Genomic DNA, 12532 nt, shown 5'->3' on the forward strand with positions numbered 1-12532 from the left:
CCAGCTTCATCTATTGAGCACTTTTCCAAGCCTGTTTCTCCAGCATGTTACAACATGTCAGTAAGTTTGTTTTACACAAGCAATTTCCTGTTAACCATTTTCTAATTAGGAGAATTGGACCCAGTTTTACCTTCTACCACCCTGGTGATTCATAGCATTCTGGCCTGCTTTGCTGAACTCATTTTTGCCTGATGGAAAAGGCCCAGGGCTTGGTACAAGCAGCTTGTGAGTTCTTTTGTTATTTCCTTCATAGAAAAGACTTCCCTGACTCAAGAAGAATTTTGTTCATCATGCGCTCTTCATCATCCCTTCTCGTACCTTTGGTTTCAGTGGATTCTCACTCTCTCAAAATTTCCCCCCACTTTCCCTTCTATTTATTTATGTACATAGCTCTTCGCAAATAGCAAAGTGCTCTATCAATATGATTATCATTAATGAATATTATTATATGAAGAGTTCACAGACCTGAGTCTGAAAAATACATTCTGCACTTTTTGCTGGTTGAAGAAAAATGACGGCTTATTGATGACGAGAAGGAGGAGGAGGAGGAGGGGGCTGGTGAAGAGTTAAGTAATCTATTCAACCAAAATTGACTAAGCACAAACCACACATATAGCAGGGGCAAATGATTAAGTAGGGATTCCCATAAAAGATGAGACGAAAGCCTTGCCCTCCCTTAGGGAGTTCACACACACACACACACACACACACACACACACACACACACACACACACACACACACAGCCCGGTTATATAAAAATAAGAGAGCATATCTAAATAATGGTTAGCATGAAACAGGTTCTAACCACTAGGAATAATTCAAGGAGTAATTATGGGTCAATGTTGCCTTGGCAGTTGGTCTCCAATCCAATGTCCCAGGAATGTATGCCTGGCCCTATTCTGTTTAACATGGTTATGAATAATTTGGATAAGGGATAGAGGACATGCTTGTTATATATGCAGGTGACACGAAGCCAGGAGCAGGGAGGAAGAGTTAAAGTGTTGTAGGACAGAGCCAGCGTCCCAAAGGTCTCAAAAGGCTACAACACTAAACAAAGTGTTAGAAAAGGAAATATAAAGTCTTAGAATTATTCCAGTCGAGTATGGGACAGGCATGATGACAGCAATTTAGCTGAAAAATACCTGGGGCTTTTAGTTGGTGCTAAGTTTGACATGTCAAGAGTGTACATGGCGGGCAAGCATTGGAACCAAGGGAACTAAGCTGATCTTTGGCTGCCTTAAGAGCAGCACAGGGCTGTACTAGAGAGGTGACAATCCAGTTTATCTTTTTTTTAAAAAGAGCATGGCAGAGTTGGCAGAGGTGAAGACTTGGAGTCCGGAAATGCTTGATCAGGACAAAACTAGAATACTATATTCACTTCAAGGTACCACATTTTAGGAAAGACTTGGACTTTAGTAACAGACTTGGAGATTGAGAAGGGGAGAACAACCAACATCAGGCGAGGGAACTGAGGGTGTTTATCCTGGAGGAGAAAAGACTTAGTGGGTAACTAATAGCTGCCTTGAAGTACGGTGAGGAAGAGGCATCAGGTGTTCCCTAGAGAACCAAACTAGGAGTAATAGGTAGAAATGACAAAAGTAGATGATATAGATTTGATACAAGGCTAAAAAAACCTTCCCTACAATTAGATCTGTCCCCAAATGGGAGAAGATGCTGGGGGTGATCTTGGCTTCTCTCTTACTGGAGGTTTCCAAGCTAAGGTCAGATAATCAACCATCACTCATATGACATGGGAGGATTTTTATTCAAGTTGGCCTAGATTGTCCTTGAAGTTCCTTACAACTCCATTTCTATGAATATCCTGGATTTTAAACAATTCACCTTTTAAAATTCCTTAAGAATATGTTGTGGTTTTTCGAGGTCTGGTCTTGTAGTCAGGAGAGCCTGGGATCAGGCCCCATGTCTATCTGGATGCATCTGGCAAAGTTAGTTAACTTCTCAGTACCTTTTCCACTTCCTCGCCTCCTTCACCTCCCCAACAACCCACCACCACCACAAAAAACCTTACTCAGACTATAAGTTACAGAGAAAATGGCAATTTGCATTAATGTAGTGAATTTCCACACATATAGATCCAAAATCCTCCCCCTTCCACCTCACCCACCAAAAAAACCCTTCTTTTGGAATAATTAAATATTCACTAAAGCAATAATCTTACTCTTCTTGGAACGGAGACCGTGGACAAAAAGTGGATAGGTGATACCCTTAACAACGGAAGTCAATGGCAATCAATGAAATCTGCCCATCAGCTTTCTCTGTTGAAAAATAGGAAGTTACTAATAATCTATAGAATTAAAGAGGAGGGCTTAAACCCTCTCAAAACCATTATATAGATTCTGAGACTTTTTTCCTGGTATATATCTATGTGGGAAAATATAGGCTAGATTGCTATGACCACAGATTCACATTCAATCATGATCAAAGCAACTTTGGGGCATTCATTTTCTCCCCTACCACCCGCAACATTGTTCTCACCTCTTTGGCTCTGCATTCTCATAGACTTTTTCCCCTTGGTTTGTTTTTATGGAAAAACAGACTACAGATTAGGGATGAAAAGCCGAATAGCTTTAGTGTCTTAGTCAAAACCGACCTTTGAAATGATACACAATAGTCATTCCAAAGTAGTTTGTTTTGTCTCCTTTCAGAACTGGGCTTCTGTTGGACCCCTCCTTTCCTGTCTTACTCAAGCATAGTACCAACCACCTCCCTTTAGCTTGTAGAGTATAAGGTCAGTCGGAGGTAAGGCTCTCGTGATGGCATGTGAAAGAGCACAGCTCAGCTACAGGATGGGAACTCTTCCTTAGTATCATTGAGAGGTCATGGTGTTCACCCCAGTTGATTTTCATAGGTTGCTTCATTAAAAATTAAGATTCAACCACACTACAAAACAGATTGGCAGGCTGCTAGAAATTGTTATAAATAATTTATCAGTGCGCCCATTCTGATTTCTTCCAAATACCCTCTTTGTTATTTTTAGCACAAAAGAAAGCATATCTCACTACAGGGCTCAGTAGAGTCAAAGAAAGACCACTGAGGGTCATGCAACCAAATTCCTGTAGCTTGCAAAAGTGACCTTGAGTTGTGAGCTCCTCTCAATCTCCAAACTCAAATCGCCTGTCCAATTGGCACTTGGCATTTTCTTTACCCTAAAGTAAATATTAAGAAAAAGAAAACAAATTAATTGTTTTCATCTTGTAATTATGTTGACAGCATTATACAAAAAAAAAGTTAACTTGGCTTCTGGGGTTCTTAACCATCCAGACCCAGAGTGGAAAAGAAAAAGATACTAGGAGAGAGAATAGATCTGTGAAGTTATGTGACTGGAAGAAAACATTTTTTTCATGTGGAGATACCAATGGTCAATATAGACAGCTGTCAAGTAAAGACTGGTTTGTATTCCAAAAGTGCATTCCTTAGGAAACAACAGAGACAACATTGTGAATGGTGGCTGGGTTCCCAGGCTAGCCCACACAACCTTTCAATTATCCACAATGCAGGTGAACTATAGTACTATCTTAATTATACCTGGGAACCGAGCCACCAGAGATAATATTATTTCTATGGGAAGACGCCTTCTCAATTTCAGATGAGGATATCGGAAACACAATGAGATAATGTATCTTAAGAGATTTGCAAACTCTAAAGCTCTCTAGTTTGCTGTCAGATATCTTTATTATCAATGGATTTCCACAGGTATATGAAAGGAGAACATCTTAGGTGGTGGGAAGGATGTGAGCAAAGTCTTCCCGATGAAGAGGCATAATGTTTTGGAACAGGTAGTGATCTAGTTTGTTAGAACTATATAGTATAGGTAGAATTCTTTTTTTGTTGTTTGTTTGTTTTTGTTTTGTTTTTGTGGGGCAATGGGTGTTAAGTGACTTGCCCAGGGTCACACAGCTAGTAAGTGTCAAGTGTCTGTGGCCGGATTTGAACTCAGGTCCTCCTGAATCCAGGGCTGGTGCTTTATCCACTGTGCCACCTAGCAGCCCTGGTAGAATTCTTATAGTAGATCCAGTTATAAAGGTGGTTTGGGATTAGATCACAGAAAAGCTGTGTTAGAAGGTATAGCTCATTCTATAGGAATCATTCATGGAGGTTGGCTGTGTTGACAGGCAATGGATGGAAAGATAAGGGCCTCACCTTTTTCTTGACACCCAGTCTAGTGGGCTTAGAGAAGGAAGGCACAGCACCATATCTCTGTATTTACAAGTTCCAGAATAAGAATTTGACACAGAGCTCTTATGTCTGCTATTTGTAGCATTATTAGATCAAGGTAAACTCATCAGAGAAAAAAGAGCATGAGTTAAGTGACTAGGATGTGAGCAAAGTTAAATTGCATCCACAGAAGCAGTGTCCATAGTGACTGGAGGGCCAAGCTCAGAATCAGGAATATCTGGCTTCAAATCCCAATGCTGGCCAAGCTAAATAAAGGGACAGTTGGGTGGTGTAGTGGATAGAGCGCCAGACCTAGTGTCAGCAAGACTTATCTCTCTGAGTTTGAGTCTGGCCTCAGTCACTAACTAGCTGCATGACCCTGAGCAAGTCACTTAACCCTGTTTATCTCTTTCCCCTTCTGTAAAATGATCTGGAAAAGGAAATGGCAAACCACTCCAGTATCTCTGCCAAGAAAACCCCAAATGGGGTCAAAAAGAGTCAGACACGACTGAAATGGCTGAACAACAAAAGGATTTGATTGATGACCTCAAAGATCCTCTCCAACTGTGTAGCCCTATGATTTATCATTTAAACCAGCCCAAAGGGGCAGCTAGGTGGCACAGTGGATAGAGCACTGGCCATGGATTCAGGAGGACCTGAGTTCAAATCCAGCCTCAGACACTTGACACTTACTAGCTGTGTGACTCTGGGCAAGTCACTTAACCCCAACTGCCTCACCAAAAAAAAAAAAAAACAAAAAAAAAACCCCAACAACAAAAAACCCCCAGCCCAAAGCTCAAAGTCCTATCTAGAGGTCAGCTGCTATTATTGTGTTAATTGTTATAATTATTAATGTTCATAGTAGGTGCTCAATAGATAGTTTTGGATTTTCCATATCTGAGTGCCAATTCACTTCACCTCAAAAAGGAAAAATGAAATGCATTTCTGTTTTCTGAAAAATGCAATAGTATGAAGGAGTTCAACAACTCTAGATTAAGCATTTCTATTCCCAGATTTAGAGCCAGAAGGAACCTCAGAAATCATCGTTTTCTCTCAAACATAGAGATAAATGAATCCTATTTCAGTAGTATGTAGATTTTATTTTTCTTTTAATTCTAGAGAATAAGGACAATTATACTTATTACTGTGTAATCTTGAGTCCTTCATACCCTAAGCCTAAGACATATATTGTGATCTTCTGGGCCTTATTTCCTCCTTTACAGAAGGAGGTGAGAATAGGTCCTCAGATCTCTGCCAACTCTAGCTCTATGATCTTAAGTGACTTCCTTTCCCTGGGCCTCAGTTTCTTCAGCTGTAAAAAGAGAGGAGTTGAACTTTAACAATGGACTTTAATATCTCTTCTATCTCCACATAAGTTTAAGTCTGGGCTTCCCGATTCTCTTGTTGCTATAGATGCTTTCTTATCTGTGTTCTTAGTAACCAATATTTCTGTGCCTTGTACAGGGCTGGAGACTAAAGACACAGATACAGCTAGCCCTCACTCCCTTTTTAATGGGTGAGGAGGCAGGAAGGGGTTGGGGTCCTGGGACTTCAGTTGTTGGCAGCCTCCCCATAGTTATTCAGCAGTTGGGCCCCAGGTGAGCTGTAGACCTCTGGCAGTGACTTGACTGCCAAGCACCTTTGTTTGCTCTTGGGATGCTTTCTCCGGGTGTTTATTTTTTCTACTTTCGTTTCCTGTCTTGTTCATGAGTCAGACGGTTCTTCCGTATTTGTTCTATGGGCCTTGTTTGTTTCTGTTACTTGTATACTATTCTATACCTGAAGACTAATCTCTATTTCCTTGTAATTTGCTTTATAGTTGGTGGGAGTGAGTGGTAGAGATATGTTTAGGGTACAAATGAAAAGGTGAAAGACTCACTTGTGACTGCAAATCAGTGTGTAGGGGAAATATGATTCTTGGTGAAGACCCAATTTTAAGTGACTCCTGTATGCTTGAAATGATCTCTGAAGAAATACCTGGATGGGGCTCTCAAAAAGTTGCAATATTTACTTTTTTTGTTTTTTATTGAAATTTGAAGAGAGAAAAAGCAAGAGGAAGGAGAGAAAAGAGGAGAGACAGAGACAGAGACAGAGAGAGACAGAGAAAGACAGAGAGAGAGAGATAGAGACAGAGAGAGACAGAGAGGCAGAGAGAGAGACAGAGACAGAGAGAGACAGAGAAACAGAGAGAGAGAGAGGCAGAGACCAAGAGACAGAGATAGACTGAAATGTAAAAGGTTATCTTTTACATGTACATTCAACAACATGAAGAGTATGTGATTTTATCAGTGTGGAGAACTCCCTTCACCACCATTAATGGCAACCCCTCTTTGACTAAATAGGCACATAAAGGTTTAAATGCTTTGCCCAAGGTTATACAGCTCATTTCTAAGGGAGGTAGTGTCTGAGCCCAGATGTTCACCACACTAAAACCAGCACTCTTATCCACTATGAAATGTTGAGAGTTCTCTGTTTCTTCTTCCATGAGTGAGTATACCCAAATGCGCACACACAAGGAAGAGTTTCTTAAGAAAGGGATAGTTAAGATTACAAAATGGTAGATTGCCTAAGAGAAGTTACTATTGGTCAATTCCACATATAATAACAATTCAACACACATTTACTAAATGCCAACTACTATCACATTATACATTAACCACTGGAGGTACAAATACGAAACCAAAATAGTCCCTGCCCCCAAGGAGCTTATATTCTCTTTAATCTGTCAGTGACTCATTCTTGGGTCAGATAGCCCTGAATTCTTTATTCCTATGAATGAAGGTTTTATTCTACACTGGCATAAGAAAAGGGAGAAGGGAAGGGAAAGAGCATTTAGGAAGCACATACTGTGTGCCAGTCACTGTGCCAACTGCTTCACAAATATTATCTTATAAGAATAATTAAAGTGGTCCTAAATCTGGCCAGACACTGAGAAGATGGCTCCTATACTGAGTAACTATGGCACATTCGCAGTTAGAACTGAATTCTATAATTCTCATGTAATAGAATTGCATAATTCTTCAAAGATCCTTGTGGGATTACTCTTCAGTCTGGAACCTGTTTGTCCTTTCTCATCCATACTATTTCTAGTCCTTCCTTCCTGTTGTTTTTGTCATTGTTTGTCCTTCCTTCGCAAAAAGGACCATGACTTTGGGAGATGATATCATGACTTGCACTGAATTGGATTTAAGTAAAGGACTGTGAAAGGTCACCAACTTCACTCTTTACTTTGGAGCTATCTGGGTCCAGTGGCAAGATATATATCAAGATGACTAGAGATGGCCTTGGATGTTTGAGGCAATTGAGGTTAAGTGACTTGCCCAGGGTCACACAGCTAGTAAGTGTCAAGTGTTTGAGGTCAGATTTGAACTCAGGTCCTCCTGACTCCATGGCCAGTGCTCTATCCACTAGCACCACCTAGCTACCCCCTTTCTTCTCCTAAACGAACCAGGAAACATTCTGGGTGTTGTGAGGTATTATTATTAGCTTCACAGGGGTACTTGACAGAAAGTCTGGGAAAGACCCCAGAGAAAGAGGAGCATGATCCAAAGCCAGATATTCTCTAATTTTTACAGGTCCAACCTAATTCTTGATTCCATTCCTTCACTTCAGAGTTTACCTCAGGATCACAATGTTGGTTTCTTAATTTATAAATATTGGGTCAATCACAAATTCTCTAGAATGCTGAGTCAAAACCAAACCGATGGGACAGCTTGGTGGTGCAGTGGATAAAGCACTGGCCCTGGATTCAGGAGGACCTGAGTTCAAATCCAACCTCAGACACTTGACACTTACTAGCTGTGTGACTCTGGGCAAGTCACTTAACCCTCATTGCCCCGCAGGGGGAAAAAAAGAATCTTAAAAAAAAAAACCCACATCATCTTGGTCATCAAGTGGGTTGACCATGCGTAAGGACCCATGTTCCAAACCCTTTAGAAGCATCTGCTAATTGTTCAAAATCCTTCTTGTCTAGTCAATATAGCAGGTCACCTAAGAGTCTCTACTAAGCTGTCCCATTTAAGTCATGGCTTGTAATTTCAGGTAATGAAACTACAATTTGTTTTATATTTTGCTCTAATACTTTTTTCTGTCCTAATAATTAGTATGAATTTGTGAAATCTTACTGAATTTAAAATTTGGTTTTCATGAGGATCCAATGAGATCTCCTGATGTAATCAAATCCCTCAAGATCAACAAGACTTTGTTATTCCTTTCAGTATTCAGTTATTAACCTATCTTGAATGCCCTAGTTCAGCCCCTTGTCACATCTGTACTGGACGACTGCAGCAGACGCCAAGTTGCTTGCAGCATCTCTTCTCTCAGCTACTAAAATAACCGTCCTAAGTCACAATTCTATGTTATTCTTCTGTTTAAAAAACTCCAGCAACCACTTTATTGCTTCAATACAAACTCCTTATCCTGCCAGTTCAGACTTGCTAGAATCCAGCCTCAGTTTACCTTTTCAGTTTCAATTCACATTGCTCTATATCACAGCAAAGTGAACTCTGAGCTATTTACCAGGCTCAACATTCAGTTTCCCACCTCTCCATATTTGCATAAGCTATCCTCCATGTCCGGAATGGACTGTGTCTGCCATTGGCCCTCAAAGAATCCTTTTCCTTCAAGACTCAGCTCCAGTTTCACTTCCTTGGTGAGGCCTTTCCTGGCCTTCCCAGGAGTTAGTGTTCCCTCCCTCCTCGAATTACCTTGTATTTTACTTATCTTGGTTCACATTGCATTCCCAGTAGGATGTAACCTCCCCCCAAATAGAGACTGTTTATAGTTTGTCTTTGTATCCTTGGCACCCAACACAGTGCCTTATATGTAGTAGGTCTTTAATAAGTATTTGTTGAAAAGATTTAATGACATTATTCAATTTAGGTAATATAGTTTTAATAAAAAAAATCTTCATTATTCTTATTAACCAATATTGAATCCATTATATATTTGTGGTGATTGAGTTGTTGTTGTGGTTGTGGTGGTGGTGGTGGTGTGTATGTGTGTTTTATCTTAAGCATTTGGAGCAAGAGACAGAGAGACAAAGGCAGAGAAAGAGAAAGGAGGGGAGGGTCAGAGGAAGGAAAAGAAGAAGAGAGAAAAGAAGGAAAGAGGGAAAGAAGGAGGGAAGGAAGAAAAAGCAGGAAGGAATAAAAGAATGAAAGAAAAAAGGAATCTAGAAAAAAGGAATGAAGAAAGGAAAAAAAGGAAAAAAGAGAAAGAAAAGAAAGGAGAATGGGTGTTTCTATATGTGTATGCTACTGGAGTTGGATAAACTCCAGAATAGAGATTGTAAGAATGTAGTTCCCCATCTTATCAACACTAAGACTCAAATTCTTTAACCACACCAAAACTGCAGAACAAAACTGCAGGTACCATTTCAGCAGAGAAAAAAGTACAGCTTGGTAAAGTGCTCCCATAATACTGGGAGCCACCATCAAACATAATCTTACCTAATTCTGTTTGGTTCTAAGTGAAGTGAGTTGAACAAAGACAGTTCTGGTTTTATCCCCAGATGGAGAAGTAAAATCAGAAAACTCCTGTTGAACAGTGAAGCATCCCTTCATCCATCTCCTTATCTCCTGGCCCATCTCTCTCTTCTCTCTTCCTCCCCCTCTCCCTTTTATATCTTTCTTTCTTTTTTCTTTTTTTTTTTTGTGGGGCAATTGGAGTTAAGTGACTTGCCCAGGATCACACAGCTAGTAAGTGTTAAGTGTCTGAGGCCGGATATGAACTCAGGTCTTCCTGAATCCAGGGCCAGTGCTTTATCCACTGCACCACCTAGTTGACCCCCTTTTATATCTTTCTTGGTCATATTTGGTCTGTCTATAATAGAGCAGACGTTTTGTGTGGGGAATGGCTCCAATCATTTCCAGCCAAGAAACCTATGAGAAAATTCATTCCCACCACAATAACACTCCAATTTTGCTATGTAATTCAAGAGACATCATGGCATACTGGATAGAGCACTGGACTGGGAGCCCAGAAAACCTGAGTTCAAATTCCACTTTAGATACTTCCTGCTTGTGTGGACTAGGGCAAATCACAAATCACATTAACCTCTCTAAAAAAAGAGAACAATAATTTCCATATTATGTAGCTCACAAGGTTGTTGTTAAGATAAAAAAAAGGTCAGTAAACATTTATAAAGTGCCTACTATGTGTCAGTCACTGTGCTAAATCCTAGGGATTAAAAAAGGCAAAAGAAAATTCATACCCTCAAGGAGCTCACAATCTAAAAAGATAATGTGTGTGAAGAATTTTGCAAACTTCAACATGCTACATAAATGCCAGCCATATTATTACAAGATTTTGAGTATCAGGGAGAAAGTCATCAGAAACTAATTCAATAAATGCTTGACTGTTCTCTTCTACAAAACTAGGCAAACCTATACCCAGTGCACCTTCCGTAGATCTGATTGCTGCATCTCAAGAAAACAGACATGCTAGAACTAGAAAATAGGTAGAGAAGAGTAATGACAATAATGAAAAGTGTGGAAGCCATTGAGCTGAATTATTCTGTACAGTGATCTTAAAACACTGTTTACCAAAGTAAACAGTCAATACACATTTATTAAGGACCTACTGTATACCAGAGCCTATGCTAAACACTGGGGTGCAAATACCAAACACTGCAGGTCCCTGTCCTCAAGCTGCTTACAGTTTAATAGGGGAAGACAACACACAAAAGAAAGCCTGAAGAAGTGAGTGAGGGAGCAGGAAGGTACCCAATGGGGAGAAGGTGCAACAAGGTGAGAAATAAGAAATAAGAGATGATGACAAAAAGGGGAAAAGAACAAATATTTCTTAAGCACTTACTATACCGCACATACTACATGCTTTACAAATATCATCTCTTATGATAAGGGCTAAGAACCAGCAGTAGAGACATTCTGAGGACTTTGAGGGGGCAATAGCACTAGTTGGTGGCAGCATCATAAGCCAAAAAATCCTTCTGGGAATCATGGCTGTCACCTTCTTTAACCTACAGCAAATCACCCAAAAAGACAGACAAATATGGTAGTAGAAGAGAGAGGTGCCTTTTGGGTTGATGTAGAGAGTCTTCTTGGTGAAGCGGATGCCTCAGGATGGGTTGGACTGCTCCACTCTAGAGGTCTTCAAGTAGAGTTGGAACATATCTGGCTTAGCAAAGATGTCACAGAGGAGATTCTCATATCAGTGCAGGTTAAACTAGTTCCTTATAACTCTTGGGATTCTGTCATTTTTTTTTTTTTAGTGAGGCAATTGGGGTTAAGTGACTTGCCCAGGGTCACACAGCTAGTAAGTGTTAAGTGTCTGAGGCTGGATTTGAACTCAGGTACTCCTGACTCCAGGGCTGGTGCTTTATCCACTGCACCACCTAGCCTCCCCGATTCTGTCATTTTTTTAAACATTGAAGGTATGGGTATTTTACATATCAAATCGTGATTTACATATCAATGTCTTGATGTTTGAATATTGAAAATAAACCATGCTTAACCACATTTGTTAAGGTCTGAGATTTTATCAGTGTGGGTACATTCTCCACCAATGTAGATATCAATACCCTCCATTTCTGAACAAACAAGAGTCAAGAAAGACTGGGTTTCGGGGGGCAGCTAGATGGCGCAGTGGATAGAGCATTAGCCCTGTATTCAGGAGGACCTGAGTTCAAATCCGGCCTCAGACACTTGACACTTACTAGCTGTGTGACCCTGGGCAAGTCACTTAACCCCCCCATTGCCCCACAAAAAAAAAAAAGAAAGACTGGGTTTGAATCCTGCCTATTATGTTTACTAGTTGTGTGATCCCAGCAAGTCACTTTAGCTCTCTGGGCCTCAGTGTGCTCATCTACAATATGAGGACAATGATGCCTGTAGTAGCCATACCCCAGAATTATGAGAATCAGAGAGAAGTACAAAAAATGCTTTGCTCAAAACTTACTATATAGGGGCAGCTAGGTGGAACTGTGGATAGAGCACTGACCCTGGATTCAGAAGGACCTGAGTTCAAATCTGGCCTCAGACAACTTTACACTTACTAGCTGTGTGACCCTGGGCAAGTCATTTAACCGCAATAGCCTCACCAAAAACAAAACAAAACAAAACAAAAAAACTTACTATATAAATGCCAGTGCTGTTACTGTGATGGTGCTGGGACAAATCACTATCCTAATATTATTCTTTTATATTTAATGGTTTGTGGACTATTACAGAAATGGATAAAATAACTTTTGTAGGCTCACTAAGAACAACCTTAGTACAACTTCAGCAGTAAACAAGATGACAGGGATGATATGTGCCTCACTCTATTCTCAAATGACTTGAATTTCTTCTACATGTAATGATTTTCATTACACATAGCTCGAAAATGGTATC

The sequence above is a fragment of the Dromiciops gliroides genome, chromosome 3 (genome assembly GCF_019393635.1).
Source record: "Dromiciops gliroides isolate mDroGli1 chromosome 3, mDroGli1.pri, whole genome shotgun sequence".
NCBI classification, from domain to species: Eukaryota; Metazoa; Chordata; class Mammalia; order Microbiotheria; family Microbiotheriidae; genus Dromiciops; species Dromiciops gliroides.